The sequence below is a fragment of the Lactuca virosa genome, chromosome 2 (genome assembly GCF_052849685.1).
Source record: "Lactuca virosa cultivar CGN04683 chromosome 2, Lactuca_virosa_CGN04683_v6, whole genome shotgun sequence".
In the NCBI taxonomy this organism is placed as follows: domain Eukaryota; kingdom Viridiplantae; phylum Streptophyta; class Magnoliopsida; order Asterales; family Asteraceae; genus Lactuca; species Lactuca virosa.
In genome coordinates, this window is record NC_136427.1 from 186,246,372 (window position 1) to 186,254,259 (window position 7,888).

Below are 7,888 nucleotides of genomic sequence, written 5' to 3' on the forward strand. Positions count from 1 at the left end.
AGACTTATTTAGGGATGATTAGTTTATAGGACCATTATGATTATAGTCCTTGTATCATTAGGATTAGTGAACAGACCAATGGATCTAATCAACTTAGGAATCAATGAATAATTACCAATATCTGTTGCATTTTGTATGAATCAACCATAATGTTACGGAGAATCAAGTCTAAATGGAAGTACTTTTTTTTTTCAGAAATCTTGTTCTCTAGTTAGTTTTGTTGCTAAATTTTGTTTTTCTTAATTTGCGTTTTATAGCCTAACCCACCCCCCCAACACAGTTTTATTAATTCTGATTGACCACTAATTAAGTATCCTTTACTGAATCATTCATGTTCCTAAAGTGTTCGACAAACCGGTCTCTTACCCTAACTATACTTCTATGTGATTAGGTGCACTTGTCTAGTTGTGGTATTTCTTATTATAAATTTAAAACTAGATTTAAAATCACATCAATATCTATTTAAAGTTCATGATTAGAAGTCTATATACCATTTCCATGATGTTGGTGGCAAAGTACGGTTGATCTCCACCTTGTTAGTGATGGGGGTGGGGTTGTGATACTCCCAACCATCCCATGTGTTCTTGGAGGTCATGATTAGATCATGATTTTGTTGTTATAACCTTCTTATATGTATGCATTAATGCGTATTGTTTGGATGGATCATTTGGATCCGATCAAGTAAATCCAAAAGGATTTTAGTATTTAATATGTTGATCTAAATAGTTCAAGTTAAAATAAATCAGATCCGAACCAACCAAATTAATAGGATTGGTTTTATAATTCAATTTCTAGGAGATAACTACATTTCAAAGAATATATATAAACACTAGACATCAAATTGAGCTGGATAATAAAATTAAAAATATATTGGACATAATCGAGAGAGCATAAAAGTAATTGAACATAAAATTGATGGCCCCATCTTAAGATTCATTAGTTCAAGAACAACAAATTTCTATAAAAAACTATAAATTAAAAACTCATCAATGGACATAAAATCCTGGATAGACACAAAACAACATTCAACAAACAGATTGTTGGGTTTTATTCAAAAATATTTTAAAATAAATAGTCAGAACTATGAGTTTAGCAACAAAAACAATTTTATGTTTGAATAAACTAAAACAATTTTAACCCACCAAATATCATTTTGCAAACATGAAAAGATTAATACAACCATAGGAAGAAAAGAATACAACCTTTGGAGACTTTAGTTTCTCTTGGGAGGTTGGAAGTTTATGAAGAATGTAGAGTAGAACTCCAACCTTAGTTAGAAACACCAATAATACTTCAACTTGATAAGATGCTAGTCTTCTTCTTGTAATGAAAAAATCTCTTAAGATATAAGTTAATAACCCAAGTATTAACTTAAAGAGATATGCAAGTAAAATATCAACCTTCTTTCATGCAAATGATTAACACTTTAAGAATGAAAGAAATAGTAGAGAAAGGGATAGAGAAATTCGGAATTTCACTAGTAAAAGAATGAAAAGAAAATGGTATCTTAAACACTTTCAAGAAGACACATTATCCATTGATTATTTGCCTTTTGACACCATCTCACCAGTTAACAAAAAGGCTACAAAAAGGTGGTATGGCTTTATGATTAAATTAGTAAATCTTTTATCTCTTCCAAAGCATGTAAACCCACGACTTTTATGTGGAGAAAGAGAAGCAATGTTGCAACCAAATATCATGGAGAATAAATAGTTTAAAACCCTTCCAAGTCATGTATATCTCCCATGTAATATCCTTTCTTTATCATACTTAATCATTGAGAAGAAATCATGCTTCCAAAACATGTTCCTCTTAATATAATAAGTATCCAAGTACAAAGAAACCATTCCTTATCCTTGACCATGTTTTTGTCTTTCAAATTGGGGAAAAAGAAAGGCTTTCCATCATTCTTTTATTTATAAGTGATGTTCATTGAATATATATAACAAAACTCTAATATATATATATATATATATATATATATATATATATATATATATATATATATATATATATATATGGGCTAATGTCATAAAAACCCTCAAGTTTTTAAGGTTTTGTCGGTTTTGCCCAAAGTTGAATATTATGTCCGTTTTTACCCTAATATTTTCCAAAAAATGTTCGGTTTTACCCTTTTACCGATGATAACAGGTTACCATTATATTAACTTCGCAAAAAACCCTTAAGTTTACAGTTTTTTTTACGTTTTTACCCTTAAGTTTATAATTTTTTTTACACTTTTACCCTATGTATTTTTTTTTTCATATTATACGTATTCATGCAGAAAAATCATATTTATATACGAAAAAGTTTTAATTAAATATTGTATTTACATTTTTTAATGTTATTTCTTTATATATATATATATATATATATATATATATATATATATATATATATATGTGTGTGTGTGTGTGTGTGTGTGTGTGTGAGTTTTTTTCTTGGATAAACCATTTAAGATGTAAAAAAACACAAATTAATATGTTTTTAGAACTACAAATACGTATTTTTATGTATTTAAAAAATATACATATCAATAAAAAACTTGTTCAATCATAAATATGTTTATATAAGTATATACATATATTTTTAGAAGTGTAAATATGTATTTTGATATATGTTTTTTTTAAAGTATAAATATATTTTTAGAAGTATAGATACATATTAATATATAAAAATGTAAAAATATGTATTTATACTTCTAAAAACTATATCTATAAAACATGTATTCATAATTCTAAAAATATTATTTATATTTTTAAAGGGTATAACCTTGCAAAAACAAATATATATATATATATATATATATATATATATATATATATATATATATATATATATATATATATATATATATATATATATATATATATAACATTAAAAAAAATATAAATACAATATTTATTAAATATTTTTTCGTATATAAATACGATTTTTCTGCATGAATACGTATATTATGAAAAAAATTACTTAGGGTAAAAGTGTAAAAAAATTATAAACTTAAGGGTAAAAATGCAAAAAACGGTAAACCTAAGGGTTTTTTTGCGAATTTAATATAATGTTAACCTGGAAAACCTGTTATCACCAGTAAAAGGGTAAAATCGAACATTTTTTCGAAAATGTTAGGGTAAAAACGGACATAAAATTCAACTTTGGACAAAACCGACAAAACCCTGAAAACTTGAGGGTTTTTATGACATTAACCCTATATATATATATATATATATATATATATATATATATATATATATATATATATATATATATATATATATATATATAAACAAGAATGTACACAACTATATGAATCTTTCCTTTATTTATAAATCATGTGTATTTGGTTTATATATAATAGAACCCTTATATATATATATATATATATATATATATATATATACACACACACACGACTTATAAAAATCATTCCTTATGATTTATTTTGATACTTAATATTGAAAATTAATATTTCTATGAAATAAATAATTTCCAATTAATTACAAGAGTTATATTTATTTATCAAGGATCAAATTCTTATAAATAATATATTTGCATCAAGTTGTTGTTAGTGTGACCCTTTAGGATCATATATTATCTGTCTACATCATTCTATAATGACTCTTGGGCATATAGATCTTTCAATCTCCGAATTGCACAAGACTCATTCTAGATTGATATAGACATTGGTGAACGTCTGGTAATATTTCAATTCCCCCAACAATATATAACTTGGTTCCATTCTATTAACATCCAATTCCTAAAATCTCAAAGTCTCAAGTGATGTATAAGATAAGTTTATCTGTTATCCCTTTGTTACAGACATCCTGTTGAACACGAGACTTGGATCTCAATCAATCTCATTTGGTGTTCAACTTTGGGTAACACGCGTTAGATGTCTAACTCTCAACACATAAGAGGAACAAATCCCATCTTGACTACATAATCCTCTTTCGTTGTTCACATCACACCTGACAATGGCCTTTAGAACTGTCCGGTTAAAGATAAGCATTTGACCACATCAAATCACAACAATACCTATACTTAAGTCTCATTATATATCTTAGGTATTATGGATACAAAGATAGTACCTTAATCAAGTATCACTCATGATAGCAATCCATGAGGTGATCTTCGTACGAGTCATGTCCAATACTAGTTCTCTGACAAGTACTTATGAATCTTGGTTACAAAACCTTGCCTAATTTCATCTTGTGGAAGTCAACCAATCCAATTCATGTTAGTTTTACTTCATAATTGCTCCCATAATTATGACCGACTATGAACTTTTAGAATAATAATATTAATAATGGATTAAACATGTTAATATAGAACACAACAGGTATTGATGTGATGATCATATCCCAATATATCAATGTAACACCCGATTCAAGGTACTTTCATTTTTGACCCTTAGTATGTAAATATTTTACAGATTTGGTCCCTAGGGGGCAGTTTTGCGAATTTCAAAAATCCTGGGAGTATGCGGAGAGTACCTCTCGTATGCGGGGCGTACGCATGCAGGGGAAAAACCCTAAAATTTAGGGTTTGGACCCTATTTAAACAACATTATGACCCATGATCCTCTCATTTCTCAGCCTCCATAACCTTTTGAGTCCCATTTCGAAACCCTAGTTCCTCTTACAGAGATTTGACACTCTTGTATGTGTTTTTAGTGTGTGTTGGTGAGATTTGAGGAAGAAGAGCTTGGAAGAAGGAGCCTTGATCAAATGAGAGCTCGTAGATCCAGACTTCACACACCATTTCCAGCTTTATTGAGGTATAAATCTTGGAACTTACTCCTTGTATGCTTAGATCTAGTCTTTATGAGGTTTTGGTCCTTTTTTGGTCATATGATGAGATTTAGTGGTTTTCTTCCACTCTAGAAGTTAGGAGTTGCTTCTCTTGATGTTTCTGAGGTCCCTAGCCCATAAAGTTAGCATCTTAATGGTTGTGGATCAACCATGCATGTGTTTAGGTCCATTTGGTGAAAGTAGAATGCTAAAAGTAAGGTTTGGGTTCTTTTGAGCCATGCAAAGACTCTAAGTTCATGACTTTATGGATTAAGACGTTCCACAAGGCTTAGATCTGAAGTTTGGACGTTTGGTTGCAAGAACTAAGCACTTAATGGAGCGTACGCTGGGCGTACGCAAGCGTACGCTGTTGAGTCCATGATCCATGTACGTGACCTAGTACATGGTGTACCAGGCCTGATCCATGGGCTTTGCGGTTTGGGTCGTTTTTAGGCTATTGGGAGTTGTGGGCCTTGTTAGGCCACTAACCTTCTGACTTTGGGCCATTGTTAGGCTTTGGGCCTCCCTGGATTTGGGCCCATTATGGGTTTTGGTCATCATTTAGGATTTTGGGCCATATTGGGCTTTTGGAGCCATTGGATGGGGCCTCGGTTATTGGGCCAAGTAAGGAAGGGGAAAAATGGTCTTTTACGCTAGGAGTTGGTCAAATGAAATAGATTCCTATTTATGGTTATGTCCTAATTATTAATTGGTTTTTTATTGATTATTTAGTGTGGGGACTTTCCAGATCAGTAGTCCGAGCATTTATCTGATTTTCAGCAGTTTGAGGTGAGTCTACTCCCAGTGTTTAGCTGGTCGAAGTCACCAATGCTGACCCATGATTTATTATGATTAGGATGCTAGTTGTCTGTGTGACTCTTGCATGTGTAGTATGTGATATGTATACCGGGCGGGGTCCGATGCCAGGCTCGGTCTGATGTGTGTACTGTATGCTATTTGTCTTAGTGAGTCTTGCATGTGTTTTATGTGTCTGTATGAATACCGGGCGGGGCCCGATGCCAGGCGGGGCCTGATGAATGTGATGAGGTGGGGCCCATATCATGTTATTGACAGATCTGTTCCACGCTGGGGTCGATACCGGGCAAGGCCCGAGGTTGTTGGGCATGGCCCATTGTATGTTTGATATGTATGGTATAAGGTATTTTGGGGAACTCACTAAGCTTCGTGCTTATGGTTTTCAGTTTATATTTCAGATACTTCTGGATCAAAGGGGAAGAGCTCGGGATGATCACATCGCACACACCGTATTGTTTCGCCTTTTATTTGACTCCGATGTATTTGGATGATTATTGACATACTTTGATTTCATTATGGTTTTATGAACACGTTTTGGATTATGGTTTTATTATTATAAAAATGAAATTTTTGGTCTTAAATTTTGGGACGTTACAATCAAAATATAATAGTTGTTGTCTTAATGTTCCAATATCCAAATACTAAATCCAAATCAAAATCCCATTTCTAGAATCATGAAGTCATATAGCTGAAGTGTGACCATTCATACTTAGCTTAAATGGAGATCTTTATTAATGGGTCTGAATAAATTTAATTTGTGTGAATTTTGTGAATACTATCATCTCCATATTTGAATTTAGCCTAAGTATAGTTAAATATCTTGGAAAATATGATTGGTGTTATGATATGATTTAGATTCTCTTAGCTTGATTAAGTATACTCTTGAAGTTACAAAATATTTCTAGGTTATCCTTTAATGGAAGGACTCAACCTAGTTTTTCAATGATCTTGTTTATCCAATCATATTTGATTACAACTTCTGAAGTAACAGTGTATTCTGATTTTGTAGTAGATTGTAAAGTTATGTTTTGCTTAGACCTCATTCCAATGAAACTTACTCTTCAATCATTAATGAAGTCATAATCTAATTATAATTCATAATTATATCTATCTGTTTTGAATTTAGCATGTTGTGTAGATCTCTACATAAAGATCTTCTTCTAAACTGATTATCTCATATAAATTCTCTTAGAATGTCCCTATATCCAGTTAATGAATTTCCTTGTATTCAATTGGTATCTTATGATATGTTCATAGCATAATCATATACCTGGTTTTGTTCATAATATGACATAAATGATCAATTCATTTATCAAGCAAATATAATATAATCATTTTATCTAGCTCAAACCTATGTGTTGATCTTTTGAGACAGGCTCAAAATGGTGCCATGTGGTAATACCAAGGGTCCTCCAAAGGAATCATGTATCTTGATCTCTTTCAAGGTATTGTCAATATATGCATGAAGATTTAAAACTTTAACATTCATCTATATCTTTCCATATCGATTTTACATTCCAAGAATGTATCTTGTCTTTCTAAAGTCTTTCATCTTAGAAACACCTTCCGAATCAAGGAGAAAGAGCTTTGCATAGTCAGAATGTATCTTGTCTTTATTAAGTCTTTCATCTTAGAAACACTTTCTGAGTCAAGGAGAAAGGGTCTTGCATATTCAGAATGTAGTTTCTCATGATTAAGTATGTCTTGTTCATACAAGAATATGAATATCACTATCGCTCCCACTAGTTTTTAGTAAACATAGTTGTTATCTTCATTTTGATCTAAAAGTATACCTTGTATTTTCATATTAAAATGCCGATTCCAACCTTGATATGTTTTCTTTATATCCACAAATGGATCTTAAGGCATACACATTTTGTTAGGATAACTTAGATTAAGAAAACCTACAGGCTAAGCTATATAGACATCTCCAAATAGGTGTCTATTAAAGCGTTTTTTCTTGAAATCTATTAGCCATATCTCATATTAGGAATATGTAGTTATGGTAAATAATATCCTTATTGATCTAATCATAGCTAATTGAGAAAAGATTTGATCATATCATTGACATGAGTATGATTAAATCCTTTAACAAGTCTTACTAAATGTGAATAGATGACATGTAATGTATTCTTTCTAAAAAAATTACTTACTCCTTCTAGCCTTGCTATAGGGAGGAAGATTAATCAAGCCCATGCTCGATCATAAGACATGGTTACATCTCAGTGTTCATGACTCAAAGTTAATTATCAGATTCAAGATCTGATATAACATTTTGGTAGTTG